This window comes from Apodemus sylvaticus, chromosome 1 (assembly GCF_947179515.1).
Source record: "Apodemus sylvaticus chromosome 1, mApoSyl1.1, whole genome shotgun sequence".
NCBI classification, from domain to species: Eukaryota; Metazoa; Chordata; class Mammalia; order Rodentia; family Muridae; genus Apodemus; species Apodemus sylvaticus.
The window spans coordinates 210,804,235-210,827,488 of NC_067472.1; the positions used below are offsets into that span (position 1 = coordinate 210,804,235).

General features: G+C 42.5%; 2 pseudogenes; one reads left to right on the forward strand and one right to left on the reverse strand.

Moving 5' to 3' along the window:
- Positions 1-23,254, forward strand: part of LOC127676347 (ubiquitin-conjugating enzyme E2 G1-like) — a 1,073,095-nt pseudogene that overhangs the window by 453,897 nt on the left and 595,944 nt on the right.
- LOC127685084 (secreted frizzled-related sequence protein 4-like) lies at positions 7,183-10,227 on the reverse strand (annotated as a pseudogene).

Here is a 23,254-nt window from a genome sequence, read left to right on the forward strand (position 1 = left end):
CAGTAAGAGCTGCTCTTAGTAGCAGTGCTCACATGTGGACGGTTTTCTCTTCGCCAGGCTATGCCGAGGGACACTCCTATGTTAGTTCTCTTGTCTTACAGATAAGAAACTTCAGGCCCATGAGAGCAAGAGGATTTGTCCGCAGCTAGAGAGAAGCCCGGCTGGGAAGAACAGTGGGAAACAGAAATTGCCCAAAGTTCCAAGTCTAATGCTTGGAATTAGAATCCTGAGTCTTCAACCACCCTAAACCAGATGACCCTTTGTGGCTGTACAAGCCAGGCAGAGGCATCAGAGACAGGAGTGGAGGCCAGGGAGAAGGACTCCCAGTCCTGCTGAGTGCCCCTTACCCCCAGCCATCCATGTAAATAGCTCAGCAGAGCCCTCTGAGTTTCTTTGTAATTGGAGAGGGCTGCAGGCTCCAAGGAGCCCTGGGGCTGCCAGCCTTCACAGGATTGCTGCCTCTGGGGACCCTGAATTTGTAAACATTGCCCCAGAGGAAGACACAGGAATGGAGGAGACTCTGCCTTTGGCAAAGTTCCCCCAAAGAGGAGGCAGGGTCTTGCAGGAGGCCACGCCCAGTACCTAGTTACCTAAGACTCCAGTTCTGCTCTTGTTTTTGTTTAATGAATCTATAAAATGGGAATAATCAGCCCTGCTTATATAACTCAAATAGTTCTCAGAAAAAAAAACACCTGAGCAACTGGGACTTGTGATACAAATGCCTGTGGGCAACTCTTGATGATGTATCCACTGCTGAAGGTGCCATTTGAGTGACAGCATGGCTCCTGGGAGATATGACCAGCATTGAAACCTGTGATAGAGAAAGGAACCACTCCTGGTCCTACTCAGCCTGGTCCCATCTTATATCCCATGTATCCATATCAGTTAACAAATGCCTTCAGCAAAGAACTGAGTAATAAGTAGGAGAACAGATTCCAAAGTCACCTCTCCTATCCAGTCCCCTCCAAATGCAGTCCTCCACCACTTGCAACAAGGGCACCTTGTTGTTATGCTTATACATGATTTAGCAATAAAAAATATATCTCACAAACCCAAAACACTCATATTTATTAAATTACCATATGCTTGGATATCTCTAATCCATACAGTAAATAGTAAATCTCTCCTGTTGTAGGCAGCAAGAATAATTTGCAATAGATGTTCTAATTTTTCCCATACACAGTGGGAGCTGCCTCCCTCCAGCAAATGGAGAACACCTTAGCAAGGACATCTCTTCTAGGCCTGAGCTCAGGGCTAGGAATGAGGGTCATAGAGTCAGTTGCCCAACCTCTAAGGAAAGGCTAAGGACCCTAAAACAATCTAGAAGTCCACACATTTGGTCCAGGCAGTTAATGAAAAATTGTGTCCTATGTCACAAATTCCACCAAGTTCTGGTTGATCTGACATTTCTAGACCTGGGGAAGGTAGATTCCCACAGCCAGGGTGGACTCACCTGTGCCCTACTCTTAGTGGTATCACGGGATCACAGGGTCATTCTAATTCCACAAGGGAGACCATTAAAAGAAGCTAACCCTCCTGGGGGATGTTTCCTGGTTCTGAGAGGGCAGATGTGCAGGTTGGAAGGGACACTCTGACCCAGGGCCTGGATTCATAGATGTACAGGTTCAAAGTGTCTGCAGCCCTCCAGAACAACTCAAGAGAGGTGGGGGAAAGCCAGGATATAACTCACTGTATCCTGTTCCTTTCTTATTCCTAGTCTGCCACTGTGTCCCCCCCCCCCAAAGGCACATGAGCCCTGCAAGAGCCTCTCAATGGAGAACCTGAGATGGGGACTCCAGGTCACAGAGAAAATGTCACAACACTGCTAAGGGCCATAGGCAGAAAGGGCCAAGGATAATCATATACCAGGTACTCAAGATTCATCTGGAGTTGGGGGCCACCATACTGGAAGTGTCAGCTGGCATGGTCAGGCAAGGCAAAGATTAGGGTTTCAAGGCAGGCCACAGAGAGTAGCAGGAACCCTGCAGGACCCTAAGGAATCTCCCAGACTCAGATCAACCCTCCTGGACCCACCATACAAGTACTCTCAAAGCTGTAGCCAGGGCTCTACTGGATTTACCCAAACTATCATGGTCTCAGTTCCCAGGTAGCCTCAGCGCTGATGTCCTTGGCCCCCAAAGAGAAGCTCAGCCTGCCAGGTATACTGAGGCTGAAGATTCTGGGTCATGGAAGATACTAACATACAACCACAACCTGGACTCAGTATAAAATCTTACCACCAACGAAGTCCACTGCCCAGCTTTCATCCTGGAAATAACCCTATCCAGAGTCTGTTACCTCTTCCTTCCAAATGGAGCATCCAAGGCTCCTTTCAAGGCTTAACCCCAATCCTGGGGCTCTGAATTCTTTGCTGCAAAGCCTTTATACCCTGGTTCATATGTTAGCTAGGATTCTAGCTCTCACCGGCCTTTGTCAAGGCTGGGTCACCCACCCCACTCTTTAAAATAGAGAAGCCTAGAGAGCAGAGCCCCTCCCCGCCAAGATGACCGGTTCAGTCTGCAGAGTGTCTTTGAGGGAAAGGGTAAATAAAGGAAACTAAAAACCCACCAGACACCTGGAACCTTGAGGCAGTTCAGACTGATATACAAATGGCGGCTCAGTGCTCCAGTCCAGAGTACATGGTCTTTGCTAGCACAGACAAGCCATCTCAAGAACATCTGACCCAGCAGTGCCACAGTCTCTACATCCATTTTCTTTCAACCATTCAAAGGATATATGATCCCAAGCCAATACAACCCTGTAGGCCTGGCCTAAGGAGGCAGCCTAGACAACATACCATTTTGGCCACCACCCTCCTGCGTTTGTGATGTCAGATTCTAGTTGGGTGTGGCTGCCTATGGACCATAAGTTTATGGTGTATTAAGAGCTACAGTAGCAAAAGAGACTGTCCTTCTGAAGAGAAAGGGAACAGAAGGCAGGAAGGACTCTTTGGAGTAGCTAGGCTATGACCAGATGGAGATGAGTTCTACCCTTCTGCCCTGATGCCTTGCTGCTGATTTCCTCCTTGTATTAACAAGGTAGCCAAGCAGGTAGAGTCTCTTCTACCCATAGCTCTGGATGGGCACAGCCACCACTCCAAATGATACCACAAGAATTAGAGCCACAAGAAAACAAAATCTTGTTTGTCTAAAAGCTCAGCACAGAGAGTTCACTCTCAGAGGACAGCTACTTTAGAAGAGCCTGAGAAGATGCCATCTCTCCATGCTAATAATCTGTTTAGCGGCACCCCATCACCTAGAGCTCCAGGCTGACAGGCAATGCCCCCTCCTACCCTGTATCTCTAGAAACATAAATCTGAGGGATACTTTTCCAGGCCAGACCAGGGCTGGACCCTCCCCTGCCCTGTGTTCCTCTTTCTTTAGACCCCACCTCTTCCAGCAGACCTTGGGTTGGGGACCTGAGGTATGTGTTGGGCAGACCAGAATTCAGTGCTAGGATCAGAGAGTAGGCTTGGGAAAGCCACTTTCCCCCCTTATTCTTCCATTTCTTAAAGGGAAAGACAGGGACAAGGGCATGTTCTTCCCTGGATGAACAGGATTCCTCTCCCTCCATGAGACTCCTTCCCTCTGGAATGGGAGTCTGAGCCCTTCCTTCAGTTTAGCCAGTACCAGACACAGGCATAACAGGACATTGGGAGGAAGATGGGGTGAGGAAGGTTCATCCAACCCCTGACCTCTGACCTTTCCCACCACTTACTCTTTGATGTTAGATGGGTTTAGGAGAGAGTCCTGATGGCCTGCTAGAGTCTAATCCCTGGTGAGGGACTTGAAATCTCCCTGTTAGATCACCACAGGCCCTCTCCTGGAATCCTCCTAGCCTGAAAGGAACAAGAGGCCAACTGTGTCCCCTCCTCCCACCAGTGTCTCCAGGAACAACTAATCCTACTCTTCCTTATAGAATCTCTTCCCCAAACCTCATTTTGAGAGGTGTGACACTTCTTCATGACCATGAAGAACCTATCTGATTGTGACCAATCCTGCCTCCCTGAGTGTTCCCAGGGATATACACATCCTTGGAGCAGAGAACAAGGCAGACACACAGCTCACTGACCCCCAAACTCTCCAACCCTTGGCACATCCAATCAAATCACCTGAAAATCTCCATGCCCAGCTCCAGAGTACAGGCCACTAAGCTCTTTACATCCATGCCTACAACCCAGGGGCCCCCAGATCCAAGTCCAAGCTTCCCTGAGACAATATGCTTCCAGGCCTTGCTCTCAGGACAGACGCTGGCCTGCAAGTGTGTAGGGGCTCTTCCCTTGTCTTCCTCTTCCCTCTCCTTGCCCCCTGGCTGTCTATCTAGTCATCCTTGACCAGCCTAGAGGTGGTCAGGAGAGAAAGGCAGAGCTAAGATATGGGATAGGCTTGTCTCCAGGAGTCAGGGATACCTTCCAGGGCTGTCCATCTCCCTCAAAGGGTAAGCTGCAAGAACACAAGCCGTCTGCCTTAAACCAAGAGAGCTGGTGGGCTTTGGAGAGAGCCTGGCTGCAATTCCTTCAGGCTTCCTAGTCTTGAGGCAATGACTGGAGGAGTAAAGGAGAGAGAGAGGGAGGGGGATTCTGAGAGGGCAGTGACCACAGCACACTGGGTTCCTTCTTGCTCTAGTCTGTCCCCAAGGCAAAGAGCTGCCCTAAATGTCTCCCTGGGAGCCTGGCCACCATCCTACCCAGTCCTGGGGCTCCCAAGGGATGAGAGCACAGGGGCAAAAACCAATGAGCTTCCCTCTGAACATCCCAGGCTATCCACACCCTCCTCCTTCGCCAGGGCAGAGTCAGAGGGGTGTGGTCACCTGGCTACAGACTGAGAGAAAGCCAAGCAGACTCCTGGTGCCCAAGCTCTTCCTTTTGCTCCTTCACAGGCCTCTGGCCAGGTCCCTACCAAAGAAATACTAGAAGAAAGGAGCAGGCCTCTACACCAGGTCCTACTCAGACGGGGAAAACCAGCCAAACACCACGCAGAGTTCAATTTTTGAGAAAAAAAAAAAAAGAAGACAAAGAAACAAAACAAAACAAAAAACAAAAACGGAACCACAGAATTGTGAAAGAAATCCCTTCCCCGAAGCCAGGCCCTCTTCTCTCTTCTCCCTCCAACAGCCTGATTCGGAATTATCCTGGGCAGTTATGGAAGTCCAAGCCAGGAAAGGGTCTGTAGGCGCCCAGATGCAGATGAGGGTGGGAAAGAGGTGGGGGATGTCTCAGAAATGCACAAAATGGGGTTGGAGAAGGAGGCAGGGTTGGGGGTAGGAAAAGCAAAGAGGTAGGCGTCCATGATGGCCTGAACAGGTCCAAAGTCTCCTAGGGAGAAGCCAGCATCCAACTTGTTTACTTATTGGCATGTTTTGCTGCCTCCAAAAGGAAACAGTTAAAAACAAAAAATCTGGGTTGGTTCCCAAGCAGTCCCTATCTGTATCCTTGTCTCCTCAGGCAAGCATTGCCTCTGCTGGCCTCTATCTGCCACCACCAGTCAGGAAACCAAGCAGCCTCCACTTTATTCCACTTGAGACTAGCCAAACTGTTGCTCTTTAGTGGGGGGCAAAGAAACCAATTCGCACCCTGGAAAAGAGCCTGGAGAGGGTGGGGGCGGGGAAAGCAGCTGGGCCCCAGGTTCCCCAGCATCATCGGATTGCACCTGGCTGGGGCTGGAGTCACCTGGAACACACAGCTCTGCAGCATCTCCCTAGCCAGGGCGAGCCTGATGCACTGGGTGGGCTGCGAACAGAGGCGAGCTGGGGAGCACAGGGCTGGTTCAAGGGCGGGGGGTGGGGGTGGGGGCAAGAGGGAGATGCAGAGCTGGGGCGGGGCGGGGCGGGCTGGGCAGCGGCCACCTGACTTCCATGGAAGTGATATTCCTTGAGATGTCCATGACATTGATGCTGGCGTTCCCATTGCTGTTCCCTGAAACCTGCCCTTCCAGGAGAGGGAAGAGGTTCTCATCCTCTGGCAGCCAGAAATTGATCTCAGTCTTGCTGCAGACACAACCTGCAGGGCAAGACAGCAGGGAGCCCACACGGTCCAGGCAGACTCTTCCAAGCGAGAAAATCCGCCAGAAACTACACTTGGCTGGCGAAGAGAGACATCCACCTCTGATCTCTAGTTCTAAAAAAGAGGAGGAGGAAGAGGAGGAGGAGGAGGAGGAGGAGGAGGAGGAGGAGGAGGAGGAGGAGGAGGAGGAGAGAGAGAGAGAGAGAGAGAGAGAGAGAGAGAGAGAGAGAGAGAGAGAGAGAGAGAGAGAGAGAGAGAGAGAGGTGGGGTGGGGTGGGGGGAGTGGGGAGTGGGGAGAACAGGGTAGGGGGTAAGGAAACAAAGACAGCGAGGGAGGGGGGAAGGGGAACGGGGCCTCTCTTTGAAATGCCTAATGATCAGATGCAAAATCCTTCAGCACAGGAAACCATCCCGGCTGCCTCAACTGCTGCCCCACTGGGTGGGAGCCTTGGGTCCCTCTTGTGGTGTGTTCTGCCAGGTGTGGTGGCCAGGTTGGCGCTCGCCTGCTTGCGGGGTCCAGGAGCTCTGAAAAGGAGGCAAGCCCTCCTACTCCGAGTCCGAGGCTTTGCAGAGTTGCAGCAACAGACGGTGGGGAAGCAAAAATAATAATAATAAAAAGAAAAAAGATGGTGCTAAAGTCACCAAGTCCCACCTCCTGGGCAGAACTAAATGGACAACCTGCAACACACAGTCGTACACACTCATGTGCACAGGCACGGAGCTGGAGGAAGAAGAGAAGATGCAGTCAGAGCTGCAGCAGCCACCTTAAATGGCTAGCTATGCGCCTGCAGAAATGTACAAGTGCTCCAAGCCTTAGGAAACACGCAGATTATTGGAGCATCTTCCTTGGCTCCCTCCCTCCCTCCTCCCCTCCCTCCTCCCCTGCCTCCTCCCTTTCCTCCTCGCGGCCTCCTCCTTCCCACCTCCCCCCCTCCCCCCCCCCCCCCGCCCCCTGCACGGGCTGGGAGTGGCAGGAGAGCAGAATCTCACCCACCCTCCCCTCTCCTAACCCCTCTCTCTCCGCCCTTCCTCTCCCTCCTGCTTCCCCACCCACCCACCTACTCGCCAGCTCTTGGCTTTCGCTGTTCTGCCACCCACAGCCGCTGCCCGCCCACTCGCTGCAGTTGAGGGGAAAAACAGAGGGAAAGGAAAAGTTGCAGTTGGGATTCAGAGGGTCGGCCTCAGGGAGGGAGAGTTGGCAAGCTGGCTGAGCGACGGGAATTGCTCTCTCCCTTCCACTTCCTGGCCTGGTGCTGCCCGGTTTTGCTGCAAACTCCTCCACGGGAGGAAGCGAAATGAGTGTGGCTGAGGTGACTGGGGTGCTCCCCAGCCTGGGTGAGGGGCTCGGGCTCGCAGACAGTGACAGGGAACAGGAGCACACAGGAACCCCAGGGAGGCAGCCAGGGACGCAGGCTGCAGACCTGCAGACCTAGATCTGAATGACACTCATCTGGGTAATCAAGAGTCCAGGAGCCGAGCTCGGCTTGGGAGGGGACTGCGGGGCAGGGTGCACTGAGTGCCCCCAAGTCTATTGCTCCTTCTTGGCGGTGCGTTTTGGGTTCAGCCTTGGGCAAGCAGGGAGTAGAAAGGGAGAGAGAGAGGGAAGGAGCGCCTGCGGGACTGCTCTGGAGAACCGAGGTGACCCAGGGCGAGCCTTGCAAGCTAAAGAAATGGCCGGCCAGGAAATTGAGACCTGAAGGGCATTTTTTGACAAGCACTGCACCAGCACCTTTGAGGCCAGCTTCTTGGGCTCAGCCCTCGGGTGCGCCGAGCCGGCAGCCTGGTGAGGGGGCGGGCAGACTGCTTTCTCCCAATGATTTGGGGGCCACAGAACTTCCTCTTTCCATCCCCCACAAACACCCTTCCTGGTAGGGGCTCAAAACAGGTGCAGCCTTCCAGGCAAGTTTAGACCTGGTTGGGAGAGAAGTATGTCCCCCCACACAGATTTTTGCCTTGATAGGATTGTTTTAAAAATAAAATGCAAATGTAAATATGCGAAATGCGAGCTTTTTCCTGAGAAAACCTGAGATTTTGCTATGAGAAAGGAGAAGAAAGGATTAGGGGAGTCCCAGCAGGCAGACACCCTAAGCATTCTCATGCAGAAGAAGGCAGCTCTCTCCTCCCCTAGCTTGGGAAGGGTAGGCAAGGGAGGAAAATACATTGAATTCAACAGCATCCAGGATCTGAAAGGATTCTCCCTGCCCCACCGCACCCCGTGGATTACAATGCAGGTCATGCAACTTGTAGGCAAGATGGGGGAAGGGGTGTTGCGGTGCCACCAGCCTGCCCCTAGTGCCACCAACAGACGGACCCGATGTCTCCCCATAACACTTATTGCTGGGAGTAAAACTTGGGTGAAAGGAGGAAAAGAAAAGAACAGGCCTAAAAAAGGCAGTTTCCTGACTTCTTCTTCTTCTGTTTTATTATTATCCAAGATGGCTCTTTATTGCTTTAGTCATAGAGGAAGAAAGAATACCTTTTGTGGGGCGGCTCCTGGGTAACTGGTGAGGAGCATCTCCCGGATGGTGTGGTAGCCAGGTGACAAGAACATAGACCTTGACAGTCTGCCCCTCTTTACTTATCATTTTTAGCTTTCTTTTCAAAGTTTCTAGGTAAAGACAGAATTGAAAGTCTGACAAACACACATCACCATTTCCCACATCCCATAGCTCTAAACTTTTCAAAGCCACACTCATCTGAAAAACCTTCCTACGGACCACACACATGAAGATCTTTTAAGTACCATTCCTCCTGCCTTTGTCAAAAACATGTTTTCAATAACATTTAATATATCACTAACTTCCTAACAGAAGTTAAAGGATATTCAATATTTTTGTCAAAAAAGTTTTGTTTGACATAGCATGTGAACTTTACAATGTACATACATTATAGGTCAAATTCCCAAAACTGAAGGTCACACAGTATGCACACAGAGCACTGAATGCAGGCGCCCTTCCCCAACTTTCCCTCTTCTACTTTCCATACCAGGAAACCAACAAATAACAAGGCTCTGTGACTTAATGTGAAACACTGAAGCCATCACTAAGAGAAATGCTGCAAGATGTGTCTATAAAGAGAACCCCAGAGGGTCCTTAAGGCAAGTGGTGGGTGGCGTTCTGTAGGCTGTTCCAGGCAGCACCACCTTCTCCTTCAAGGGTGGCTCCATCTTGGAAAGTAATTAGCTTGCACCTTTCTTCGGGTTTGACTTTTGGGGTCACTTCTCGCTTTGATGTTCTTCTTAGGACTGGCAGGTTTGGGAGCAGGTGACCCTCCCTTTGGCTTTGGGGGGTTACTGTGACTAGGGCAGCTGGCTGTTTGCTGCTTGTCCTGAATTGTTCTCTGCTGTTCCCGAAGTCTCTCATCCCACTGTATGGACCTTCTACTGAGTTGATCTCCCCATTTCTCAACTAAACAATTTTCAAGAAGCATCATTCTTGAATGCCACTAATAACACATCATTAGGACATCTTGATGGTGCAGGATGTGTGGACACTGGCAGGAGGAATTAGTGATGAGAAGGACTTGCATTCGAGGGATATAGGCGAGGAGGACTTAAAGATCTCTTTCACATCTACCACAGTTGTGACCCCATTGCAACCACTCCTCTGGACGGCTTTTATTTTGGCATGAATAACATAGCTGTACTTTTTGCTCAGGTTTGTTGCCAAGGTTGGCTTCACCTTCTTGCACTTGCACTGATCAGGGCTCAGACGTTTACAGTCCGCATCAAAGGACCTTTCTTGCACCACCATATCTGGTATGATGTCTATCCACTTTACATCTTCCGGAAGGTCAGCAACTATTGCCTTGGGAGAGATGCACACTCCAGGGTCATAGGCCGGCAGCTCACCGCAGGCCAGGCTCTCTGGCCAGCTGTGGTTATACATCTTCATGAGGGGCTCACAGTCGTCACATGCTCGCTGGCACACAGACTTTCAGGGCTCGGCGGGATCCTGCAGGATCTCCAGGGTACAGATTTGTGCGTACATGGCACAAAGGAAGAAGTGCAGCATGGAGCTACAGTTCAGGTCCACTAGCTCCTCATACTGCTAGATAGCAAGGATGGCGTTCTCCTGAGTGCTGTGGTGCAGGTGGTTGGGCATCCGGGTGACCTTTCAGGGCTTGTGCCTGCACATGGGGATGCACACAGCCTCTCATGGCTCTCCCCGAGCTCCCAGCGCCAGGCACAGCCACAGGCATGAAGCCACCAGGGCGGAGAAGATCATGGTGCTGTCCTCCTGTTCTACAGTCCCTGCTGGGAGGACCTTTGTCTTCCAGCCCCGCTGCTCTCCTCATGTCTACCTAGGGCCAGTGGAGTGAGCTTTCCTGCTAGAGCTCCAGTCCGCACTGTTGGGGAGTTCTGGGGCTTTGACTGTAGATGCCCCCTGGGCACACCAGCGCCAGCAGCGCCAGCACTCAGCACCGACCCGCATGGGAAGCTCCAGTCTTGGGCCCGGCAGCTCAGAGTGCTGTGGGCAATGGCCACTGTAGAACCCTATTTATCCAGACTCATCCCCTGACAGGAGCTCAGCAGCTTTGGCAGCAGCAAGAACAGAGCAGGCTCCCACTCCGCTGCCCCACCCCCAGCGCTCCTGCAGAAGCAATGACTTCATCTCCTCCACTCCACAGCCAAGGGCTATAGTTTTGCATTTCCCCCAAAGTCTCTCCTTTTTTTTTTTTATTTTAGTCTTCGAGTCTTTTTTCTTCAGATCAAGAAAAGCAGCATCTTGCTTTCAGTCATTTGGGAAGCTGGATACAAACCTGTGCAAGGGGAGACTTTGCTAAGTTGGCCTTAAAGTTTTCCTAAGTACAGAGTTGGAGCAACCTGATCTTTTTTTTTCCCAGTTTTGAACACCTTTTATGAATATAATGGAAGTTCTTTTGCACTAATGACTGAACACGTACTTTTCAGCGAGATGCAGATGGCCATTTATCTCCCAGTGGTTAACCAACAGTGTCCAGTGACATCACAATGACAAACAAGAGAGCACCTCATCTTTTCATTGAACTATGTAGAGGGTCCTGACACCTAATGTCCCAGAGCACACTGGAAAAACATGTAGATTCAAGTCCCAACCAGCTCTACAAGTTTGTCTATGCTATCTTTGTGTATCAATTTTCTGATGCATACAATGAATATAATTATAATTCCAACTTCATAAAGGTGTCTGAAAGGTTAAGTAACATATTTTTACAATACATAGAAGAGTATAACACATAAAGAATACCAATTTACCATTTATTAATTAAGCAATTTAAAATGCATCTCATTCAAATAAGGCAATGAGGAAGTTAAAGATAATAAACATTTTGAGAAGTGTTTTACTTAAGAAGCATATAATTATTCATTTTTAAAAATAAATATTATATATATATATATATATATATATATATATATATATATTGTGTGTATGTGAGATTTTGTATGCACAATGTGTATACACATGCTCATACAGGCCAGAGGTCTTTGAAGGCCCTGAAACTGGATTTACAGATAGTTGTAAGCCCCTTCATGTGGTTGCTGGGAACTAATCCAGATCTTCACCAAGAGGAGCTAAGCTCCTAACTACTAAGACATTTCTCTAGCTGACGCTCTCTCTCCCTATCTCTCATCTATCATCTATCTATCACCTAGTTATCTATTGTCTACCTATCATCTACCTAAATATCATCTAAATATCTGTCTATGTATGTATGAATACATATTACTTATGTATCTAACAGCTATCATCTACTATCTACCAGTATTTCTATTATGTATTGATAATAGATATTTTATCATTTATATATCATCTATTATCTATCATCAATAAGTAGATATTGATAAATAGACATACACAAGTATATTCTTTTTTACTTAGTTATTATTTCAATATATTTTAAATTAAATACAATTGTATTACTCACTCTTTTCCTTTTCTTCCTTCCAGCTTCTCTTATGTTCCCTCCATCCAACCCTTCTTATCTCCTCATAAATTGATAGCATGCTTTCTTTGATTATTTCTGCATATTTATGCACAAATACAGACAGATATAAACACAAGATTCTGAGTATAGTTGGTTGCTTATGTATATATATTTATAGGTATATGATTTCAGGAATGACCACTTTGTTCTGGATATCCATTTAGGGGTCTCACTCCTAGGAGAGGTTAATTATCCCTCCGTCAGAAGTCATGAATTCCCTGTAGCTGTCTATGGTTTGGACCTCAAGACATCTGTCCTTCTTCCACATTATCATATTTAGTGATATCTTCTTTATGGAGTCATTGTCATAAAAGACGGTTTCACAGCAAACGTCTTGCTATTGTGGCTTTTAAAACCTTTGTGTCTTCTGTAATGATGGCCAAGTGATAGATACAGGAGCTGAGATGTACACTTAGCTGTTTGGGTCTGGCTTCCTCCTGATACATTGATCTCTGCACCATGTTCAGTTCCAGTTCTGTTTTGCTGTGATGGTGTCCTTCGGTTGTAATAAGAAGCTTCTTCAATGAGGGATGATAACTATACTTATCCAGCAAAGGTGTGTTGCAGTGTGTGAGTGTGTATGTGTGTGTGTGTCTGTGTGTGTCTATGTGTGTGTATGCATGTGTGTATGTATGTGTGTGCCTAAATACATAAATATAATCTGCTCAGTCTATTTGCTTCTTGTACATGTATGTTTTCAGAACTGTATGTTTTCATGTGGTATTGGATAACAAACTGGAATGCTCTTCCTTAAGGAATGTGATTTTTCTCAAAGAAAAAGAGGTTAAGAAGTTGAAAGAGGGTAAGGTACAAGGGAGCATTTGGAGGGAGGATAGGGAAGTGATAGTGATGTAATTATATAATCTCAAAAATAAAAACATCATTAAAAGTCTTTGCCAACTTTACATCTGACAGAATAAGTCAAACAGCAGAATTAAAAATTAGTTATGGAACTGAACTATAGATGTTTTCAAAAGAAACACAATGGTCTAATGTGAAGTAAATGTAAAGAAAAATTGCATGGGCATTTCTTGTCACAACACTAAGGGGATGGAAGGCAGGCAGCAGAGTCTGAAATGTGGGATGGGATGAGGGGATCGAGTGGTTAAGGCAATGGACCAGATTTGCATTTTTAAATTACGTCCTTTCAATCCATTTTACTTGTTGGTTTGCTTGTTTGTTACTGCGTGAGTGTGTGTGTGTGTGTGTGTGTGTGTGTGTGTGTGGTGTACATACCATTGTCCACACAGGAAAGTTGGGGGACAACTTTCAGGAGTTGGCTTTCTCCTGCTTCACTCTAGGCTCTAGGGATTGAACTCAGGTTGTCAGACTTGCATGAAAATGTTTTTCCAGGCCGAGCCCTCTCAGGGACCTTGAAAATCATTTTTTAAAAACAAAACAAAGCAACATTCATTGAAGAAAGAAATTTGTATTGTTATAAACATTTTGTTTTGGCAACATAAATTTTGATAAAGATTTTCTCCCAAAACAAATTCTAGAAAGAAATTAAATTGCATTTTACTTTTCTAATAGTCAAGGGTAATGAAAATTATTGAGGGCTCAGAAATACTTTATGTTAATATTTCTAAATAATATGTATTAAAATTATTTTATTGCTATGGTTTTGTTTTTCAGGAATATGCAAGTTTATATATAAAAAGGTGGGCATCTATATCCACATACAAAAATCTTTTTTACTAATTTTCATTTTAATAATGGGAAGAAGAGGAGCTATAACCCCAACAAACCATGATATTCAAAGTCTATGTAAGCTAACTCTGTATGTAATAGAAAAAGAGACTATGCTTTTAAATATTGCCAAATTAAAAGCTAACTAAATGTGTGTAACATTTCCAAGATTTTATGTTTTTATCATGACAATTGCTTGGTTCCTACTGATTTTTGTCAGGCATTGACTGCTTTGTGAAATCAATATTGCTTTGTGTTTCAAAAGTGAAAGGCACGCAAGGACGCAGAGGTATTAAACACTAGTGGATTGAATAGTTATTTGTGAGGGGTTGCTAACGATTACTATTTTTATTTTAATACTAAAAATTACTATTTTATTTTAATGTCATTACTATTTTATTTTAATGTCATAACAGCACTCAAGATTACCTTTCACTTCTAATCATACCATTTACATGGAAGTGGGAAAATGCTTCTGAAGTGGCCAAATGCTGTTTGCTGAATGGATCATGGTAACACTAGAAATTACCCTAGAGGAAAAATAATCAGATTCCCTGCCAGGCTCTTGAGAAAGGTTAATGTCTGTTCATTGAAATAAAGGAAAGCAAAAAACAAGATCAATAAAGCACACATTTATGAAGGTAGGAAAAGAAATATTGGCCATAAGATCTGATCTTATTTCTTAACAGTTCAGAATTTGACACCATGATTCTGATTGGCTACTGTCAGTGGTGGCAGTTTTGGGTTTTTGTGTGTTTCATTGTGTTATTTGTTTGTTGGTTGGTTGGTTGGTTGTGCATTAATTAGTAATAATGTAGGCAAATATGTCTACCATAGGAAAAAATACTAAGTTCCAACACATCTGTCAATCACTATGTTGTGATAGTTATGACATGGTTTGAGACTGATGTAATATCATCATTATCACTTTACAGAAGAGAGTGATGAAACAGAGTTTGCAAAATTTGCCCATATCTGAAAAGGAGGAAAGCAAGAAAGATTTCTTGGAGGAGCCCATTTAGCCCTAGGGGAAGGCAATGTAGCACTGCCATTACAAACTCTAAGCAACTCTGTTAGAGATGGTGCATCCCTGTAGCGTGGTCTAGAGATCTTCATACAAGCCTAAGCTACTTTGTTAGCACACAACTCTCAAGTCTTTGCTCAACTGAACAATACTTAGGTGGGGAGTCTGAGATTTAAATAATAGAACCAACTCAGAATTCCACAGGGATGCTCATCACTATTAACTGACCTAAGCATGATGAAGCTAAGCCCCTGGGATCTTATGTGGCTGAATAGTTCAGGATGTCAAATAAATTCAGGCAACGTCTTTCCATGTGGGAACACACAGCAGCAGCAGCAGCAGCAGCAGCAGCAGCAATAACAACAAACCTCTAGTATTCTTTGTAGATTCATTCCTTGCAGCGGGCTCATGAAAGCCTCCTTGTTTCTATAACAGCAAGCACCTATTTGAAGAACTGTCTTCAGCAGAAAAGAGAGAAGGAGAGAGAGAGAGAGAGAGAGAGAGAGAGAGAGAGAGAGAGAGAGAGAGAGAGAGAGAGAACTGTCTGAAGATCTCCAGAATAAAGCAGATTACAAAGAAGAGTTCACATGGAGGGACCCATGGCTCCAGTCAAATATGCAGCAGAAGATAGATTTGATGAGCATCAATGGGAAAAGAAGCTCAATGCCCCAAGTGTAGGGAATGTGAGGGCTCAGAGGTGGGGAATGGGAGGATGGGTGGGTGGGGAAACACCCTCATAGAAACAGGAGGAAGCAGGAGAGATGTCATAGGAAATTTCAGGGTGGGGGCGAACCAGGAAAGGGGTTAACATTTGAAATGTAAATAAAGAAAATATCCAATAAAAAAATAAAGGAAAGAAAGGCAGCTGGAGAGATGTCTGAATGTCTGAGCAGAGACAATATCAATCCAGAATTTGACTTCAAGTCATTTGTTTTCCCTGTTCCCAGATATCCCTTCCTCAGAACCCCTCTCCAAGCTGAGGGTGGACAATGGCTACAAAAAAAATGTATTGAAAGAATGAAGCCAACAAAATTGGACTTGGATTTGTAGCTTAACTTTTTCCACCTTCCTAGATCCATGAGAAATATTGATCAGTTGACTCTGGTTTATATTTTGCAGCACTGTGATAAAAAGGCCAGAAATTAAATCTCTGGAAATTGACTGAGGCATGAATTTAACACAAACTATCATGGATGAGTGGGTCTTTGGAAATAAGAAAATGTCTTTACTTAAAAATTCAGAAAAAAAATAAATGGCTCAGTGGTTAAGAACACTGACTTCCCTTCTAGAGGTCCTGAGTTCAATTTTCAGCAACCACATGGTAGCTCCTAGCTATTTGTAATAGAATTTGATGCCCTCTTCTGGTATATACTCACATATATAAAAGAAATAAATATGTAGAGCAATATTTGCACATGCCTTTAAACCAAGCACTTGGGAGGTAGAAGCAGGCAGATTTCTGAGTTCAAGATGAGTCTGGTCTACAGAGTGAGTTCCAGGACAGCCATGGCTACACAGAGAAACCCTGTCTTGAAAAAACAAAAAAAATCAGTATGTGCATATTGTATATATGTGTGCATGTTCACATGTATGCACCATTAAATATGTTGTTATATAAATATGCATGTGGTGTCTGGAGGAAGACCTCACATATGACAAACATTGTCCACCTCCTTGAGACAAGATCTCTCCATTAAGCTCCACATTTAGACAAGACTAGCTCCTGTCTCCAATGTACTACTGTTCATAACAGAAACCCACATCACAACCTTTGACATTTTCAAACAGGCACTGGAGATAAAATTTAGGTACCTGTGCATGTACAAGCAAGCATCTTATCAAAGGACTCTTCAGAGAGTAATTGTCACTGACAAATGGGGGTCAATAAACACTTAAATAGAACTGGAAGAAGAAGTCAGTTGTATATTTCCATCAAATATATTCTTTAGTATATGAGGAAGTATTTTGATGCATTTCCACAAAAGGTAAAGTCAAGTTTAATCAGGAGACAAACACACTGTCAAATATTGAACAACAGGATATCAATGTATATGTGTGTGTGTGTATAAAATGCTGATATGTATCAGCATTAATCTTAATCCATTAATTTTATACTCATAAGAGAAATGGAATAATTAATGGAAGCTTTGGGATATATTTTATTATTCATAAGAATTTCACATCACATACACTTTCCCAAAAGATTTTCAACACGAAAATTGCTGCATCCTAATTGCAGCAATTTTATTTGTGGACAAAAGAAAATAAAAGGTAAATCTTTTATCTGCCCTTGGAGTTTCCCCAGCATAAATTAATGCATTTTCGTGCTTTATCCCCAGGTGATAGATTATCAGGGGGCTACTGAAAATCCCAGGGCTTTTAAATAATATATTCATGAGACTGCCAGTAAAAAAAAAAAAATAACTCAAAAGTTTGGGAGAAAGAAGAGCATGGAAGAATGTGTGAGATGTGAACTGGAGGAGTCATTGTCTTTAACATTCAATGTCAATCAAGAGCTCTCCATCCATCAGACTTGGGCCTTCGGTGATGTTGGCTTTGGTGTGTACAAAGGGCGCCAGCTATGTCTTCTTCATCCCTTCTCATCATGGGCTACTCCAACTAGGCAGATTGAACAACCTTATGTATGCTAGTAAACTTGCAAGGATTAAAGAAAGCATCCATTAGGAATCGTCTTCTATGTTTTAAATTGTGTTATGAAATTAATACTTTCCCCTACATATTTCTGTCAAAACCTTTTCTGCAAAGGTCTGTAATTTAAATCTTAACACTGAAATTAAATATCAGCCAGTTTTCTACCTTCATGTGTAGACTGAGAGCTAAGAATGTACTGTTAACGTTCAGACTCTTTATATTTCCAAAGTAGCCAAGCATACCTACAACTTGTATTCACCCTTATTAGCACTGATTGCTTAGTTTTCATTGACAATGTTGGATATCATTGGGTTATCTGAGAAGAAATCTAAATTGATGGATAACCCAGATTATGGGTATGCATGTGTAGGATTATCTCAACTGTTAAATGAGGTAAGAGGAACCAACCTGTGGTTGGCATAACAAACATGTGTACATGTGCTCACACACACACACACATACACACAAACACACACATACACACACACATACATACACACACATACATACATATACATTCACACATACACACAAACATACACATACACACATACAAACACTTGCACACAAAGATACATACACACACATAGACACATACACACATACACACACAGAGGGGCAACTTAGTATATACACACATGTATATATATATACATTCATACATACATACACACACATATATACTACAATCTTAGTAATCTGTCTGTAGAATTGAGGCTAATGCAGCTAATGCAGAAAACAAACAAACATAAAAGAAATGAACAAGCAAGCAAACAAAGCTATTCCATGGGCAGGTGATCCTGGAATGCTTAAGAAAGTTATGCACAAATTGAAGCAAAAGAGAAAGACACATTCTTCCATGCTTTATGTTTGATCAGAGAAGCAGAAAAAATTTAAACAAGAATTGTACAATTTTCTTTCTAAATCATGGCCCTGTAGGTTTTCTATAGGCACATATGTGCCAGACAATATGTAAAATATAAAAATTATGCTAAAGCTATTCTTTCTTTGCTCTCTCTGAATCATTCATCAAGTAAAAATTATCTGCTATGGAATTAAATTCACAACATAGCATTGAAAAGGATGCATAAAGAATAGCTTGGAGCTGAAAGTGAATCACAGTTTAGAGCTACACGTGGTTTAAAATCTTCTTCTTTTCTGTTTTAGAATATGGCAGAATATAACCCTTGGTCTTAATCTTTCTGTTTCAGGAGACATATGTTTTGATTATAGCTGACCATAGTACTTTATAATAATATCAGATCAGCACAAAATTAATCACCACTTAACATCAGAAAAAGATGTAGGACTGGTGAACAGGACTCATACCTCACCAAGATACTACAAGGTTTATACAGTCTTTAGAATAACCTGGTTCTTTATTATTATTATTATTATTATTATTATTATTATTATTATTATTAATTATACCCAACCACTGTTTCCTCCTCTCCTCACAGTCCCTCCAATACCTTCTCTCTACACCCTCTAACCACTTTTCTCTGACACTAACAGGTATACCCACAGATGACCACTAATGGTTATCATAGACAAGCCAGTGTTAAAATTTGGTGGAGCACGTCTTCTTCTTCACATTTGTAATTTTTGTTTGCATTATTTGCATAGACTACATTTTAGTGTTTAAATACACAAACACTTTAAAGGATTTGTGCACTGGGTTCCATCTGTGGGGAAATGCCAGTTGTTTCCCAGGGCTTCCCACATGCTAAACATAAAGGTACAGTTCTATTTATTTTTTGTTTATTTTTTATACTTGCAATTATAAGTATACATACACATTTGCTCTTTTTCTCTCTCTTTTCTCCAAACCTCCCATATACTTTCTTACCCTTTTCAAAATTCATACTCATCTGGACATTAATTCTTGTTACATGCATATATGTACATGTACAGAAATACATTTTCAAACAACTTTGTCGGTTTGCATGATGTTACTAAGGAACACACCACTTTCGGCAGGCTGCCATTCCTAAGTCTGACTTAATTAGCCATGTCTCTTTGAATCGTGTCAAAGACAACATGATTTGCAGGCCCTGCTTGGATGTGCCAAGGAGGAATTTGAAAGTAGCTCTCTAAGAGCAGAAAGTAGTCTAAAACAAAAGGCAAACTTGGTAGAATATAATCATACAATCCAATTAGATACTTATAGCACCTGTAAAGGAACAATGTTAGGATTAAGGAGGTGTGAGTGTGTGTGTGTGTGTGTGTGTGTGTGTGTGTGTGTGTGTACATTTGTAGCAGATAGTAAGGAAACAGATAAGTTACATAATGTACAATTCTATCCCAGAATTTTCTCCTTAAGTTTCTCATAGCACAGTTTTAGAACTGAGGCAACAATATAACTAGTTTTATATACAAACAATATATAATACTAAGCAACAAAGTACTATATAATACTATAAAATATAATACTATATAAGTACTATATAATACTAAGCAACAAAGAAGTTAAATTGCTTCCAAAGGTCACTTAGAACTTACTGGCAGACTATAAGTCATGTTCAGACCTGAAGGATGCCAAGTCTATGTTACTGAAATAATAAACAGATTTTAATTAGAAAGTGCTATATGCTTAAAATTATAATTAAAATTAATTCTACTGCATAGTGTAGAGTATTCTGGATGCAAATCCTTCCAATTTCTATAACTCACTCATGATGACAAAAATTTAAACAAAAATAGTATCATTTTTCAGGGACTTAAAGCTTTCAAATCCTATCAGTTTTAAATTTATAGTGATATGTTTTATTTCTTCCACTTAATGAAAAAATAAAAGTATCCTCATAGATACACAGATATTCATGAACAGTGAAAGGATCATGAAAAATGACAACATTAATCCAGGAAAATCATCTCATTGTGGGTAACACAGGAAACTCCATCCATTCCTCATTTTCTAGACAGACCATTCAAGTATTCAGGCAATATTTGGGTGCAAAAACTTGTGGACATTAAAATGAACTTGCTAAATATGAAATTGGTGACTAGTTCATGTCTTTTAAGTTATTACCAGCCCCAAAGTGAATGGCGAATAAACTGACTTATTGCAGAATCAGGGAAAATTGATCAGTTGTCTCTAGATGTTAGTCTTTCAGGTTGGCAACATTAATTTTCCCCTGCCTACCAAGCACTGAACTGACAGACTGATTAGACAGTTACATAATTGCATTAGGATGACAAGGCAGTTTCTGGAGAGGATTCTACCCTGCCTATTTTTAGAATAATTGTGAAGAACTGCCATTACTGACTAGTTGAGAGCTGTCTTAATTTGTCAGGAGGGACAGAGAGAAGCAAATCTGTGATATAGTTTTCTGATTAATGGAAACTCAAAAGATGAGTAAAAATTGGGACCATGGCTTGAAAAATCCTGACCTAACAGGGGTTGTTAAACCTCTATAGTGGTTCCTATGTTTATTTGATATTTAATTTTAAGCCCAGCACATCATTTGCATTAGGCTTCATTCCTTCTTCTCAAAGTATCCCAGCTTTCTTCAGTTTTCTTTCTTTCTCATTTATTTTCTATCACAGAATGCTAAAGAGATACAACTAAGAATATAACACAAGGATTGATACATAGGTAGAACGTAAAGAGCAGGAATCCATACATGTTCATATCCATCATTATAGGATAATAATTACAAATACATAATATTTCTAAATTATTTCTTAATTTCTAATTTCCTGATTCTCAGTTGTACCAGCTTTAAAATTAGAATTATGATATCATTTAGTAAGATTATAATAACATTTTGGAATAACTAATCATTCTAAATTAAAAGTGATAAAACTTTATATTTTGTCTTTAAGCTGCAAAGAGTTACCAGTATAATTGTCTATATTTTTGAGGTGGAATGTGATAATTTGATAGATATGTTTTGTATATAACAAATCAGAGTTGCTAATATTCCATTTTTTAATCTTATTATTCAAAATTATGTATATATGTATGCATGTATACAGTATGCTTTGATCATATTAACTCTTCCACTTCCTAAAACTCTCTTAACTTTCTATCACACCTCCTTCCAAACATTATGTCCTCCATTTGTAAGTTTTAAGCATTTCCATCTTTTTGACTTCTGCTTTAAAATTTGGTTAACACTACAAATATATATATATATATATATATATATATATATATATATATATATATATATATATATAACTGATGCTCAGTAGTGAAACTCAATATATGCAGAGAAAGAAGCAATCCATTCAAATGATTAATGATATCATTGCCAAAGTGCATAGTAATTGAAGCATTCAAGTTCCTTTTTGCTAGTTATTAATAAAATGTGTAATAAGATATTATAAATGGCATTCCCTCCTGTACCCTCTGCAGTAGGAGTTGTGACTAACGCTGGTGAGGCATAGATAAAGGGAAACTATACTATAAGATAAACAAACAAAGCAAAACAAAACAAACAAAAAAACAAAAAACTGCAGTGCATTGTACTTTCTCAGACAACAGAAAATAAAACCCTGTCTTTGGGAAAATGAATTTGTCACAAAGAAACACGTACTTGGTCAAGCAGGCATAGTTACAAGACTGGATCATGAAGAATCACCTTTCTACCAAGGCAAACATGTATATGGCAGCCCCATTAGGTCTCAACACTGGTATGATCAGTGTCTTCCTCTGATTTTTACATTGCCCTAATACTTCAAATACCAAACTTCAGACCCAGATTTGTTATCAGTACGCATTTATTAAAATATACTTATGTGAAAGAGTTATAGTAGAATTATCCTACAATGGAGAGACAATACCCCTAGTAAACTCAAACCTTTGCAATACGACTCCAATACCAGGAATCAGCAAATGTTTTGCAGTTGTTGGCCTGTGAGTTCCCATAAATCCCTCCACAGCTCAGGCTATTGCCATGACTGTTGGCTATTCCTCAGAAATTGACAGTAAAATCCCTATTGCTGTATGTGTCACATATCTCAGTAATAAAACATGATAAATCATGCTGGAAATGACCTGGAAGCTTCACCCCTACTGATTAGAATTCACAGTGTTGGATGTATACATCTATCTCACTCTACTGTGAGTAGGTAAATCACAATAATACCTATCCCTGAAACTGTCCTGCTCACTAATGAAATGGTACCTGAAAGTGAGAGACCTTTTTGATTGCCTTTAAGGCCTATTCTACAATATGAAACCTATAGGTGGTATCATTAGTGGGGCCAAGAAACTGCAGCAAAATATATCATCAGCACTAGCATAATATTCTTTAAATTGGACATTAAGATTAATGACTTATTGCTATTCTCATACAGTAGTACATTTCTCAACCTTCATCAGAGATGCTTCATCTTGCAGTAGATAGCAACTAACACAAAGACCCACAAATGACTACTATTCATAGTAAGAGACTAAGGAACATTCAATCCTAAGTAGAGTATCTGTATCACAGCCCTTCCCATAACACTTAGAGATCATCAAAAGTGAGCTGATTACAAGGAAACAGTGTTTTCCAGACACAACAGGGAATTCTCAAAATAAACTCATCATGATCTTAATATCATCTGCAAGGCATACGCAATTTCATTGCAGATGACAGTATTAGCCTTTGTGGTGGGAACTACAGAATAGGACTTCTATTAATCCCAAAAAATATTGGCAATTGATGGCTACTGAGAAATCAAGAGCCAGTTTTCTTTAAGTCAATGATAGGTTAACCAAAACTAGCAGTATATGGGCAGCACAAACTGGGCTCAATGTTTTGATAATGTACAGAGAACATAAAATTCAGTTGCTTGAGATTTAGGGGTTGAACTGGGAGGATTTGGGAGGTAAATGTAATTGAGTACTTAAAAAAACAAGGAATCTGAATTAATAAATGAAATATGAAAAAAAGTATGGTAGAATACATCTCTTATTGGACAGCTAT